This window comes from Arachis ipaensis, chromosome B08 (assembly GCF_000816755.2).
Source record: "Arachis ipaensis cultivar K30076 chromosome B08, Araip1.1, whole genome shotgun sequence".
In the NCBI taxonomy this organism is placed as follows: Eukaryota; Viridiplantae; Streptophyta; class Magnoliopsida; order Fabales; family Fabaceae; genus Arachis; species Arachis ipaensis.
In genome coordinates, this window is record NC_029792.2 from 119,025,182 (window position 1) to 119,025,724 (window position 543).

Consider the following 543-nt stretch of genomic DNA (forward strand, 5'->3'; position numbering starts at 1 on the left):
AGAAACACAGAGAAAGCAATTAAGCTTTAATTTCTAAAAGAATAAAATCACCAAGAGAAAAGAGAAGGAAAATAACTATATATATGATTCATCAGTTATGATTACTCACGTAAATTAAGGAAATAATTAAAAATAATTTAACTCGGATAAATAATTATTGAAGCCATTATATAAAAGATTATTCTTATTAATGATTTTCTCCGTATTTTAGTTGGTCATGAACAGTTTTTCAATCTAGGCAACAACCTTATTTTCAATTTCTATTCACAAAAAAAAGAAGATCAAATTTAGTTATTTGTTGATTTCCTTATTTCTATGTTAAAAAAAAATCTTATTAACCAAGGAAAATTACAAAGTGATAAAGTTAGGAGTGTCACGGATTGACTTAGTTTAGATATGAGATCTTTTATGTAAATTTTAACTAATCCTAACCAATAAAAGACGGATTTAATCGATTTAGATAATTGGAATATCCGACTAAAAATGGAACTTAGAGAGAAATTGAAAAAAAAATTTATATATAATATAAAAAAAGTAATACAC

General features: G+C 23.8%; 1 protein-coding gene across 5 annotated transcripts in view; it reads left to right on the forward strand.

The window, feature by feature from the left end:
* Positions 1-543, forward strand: part of LOC107614303 (naringenin 8-dimethylallyltransferase 1, chloroplastic) — a 60,706-nt gene that overhangs the window by 42,805 nt on the left and 17,358 nt on the right. The window lies entirely within an intron of this gene.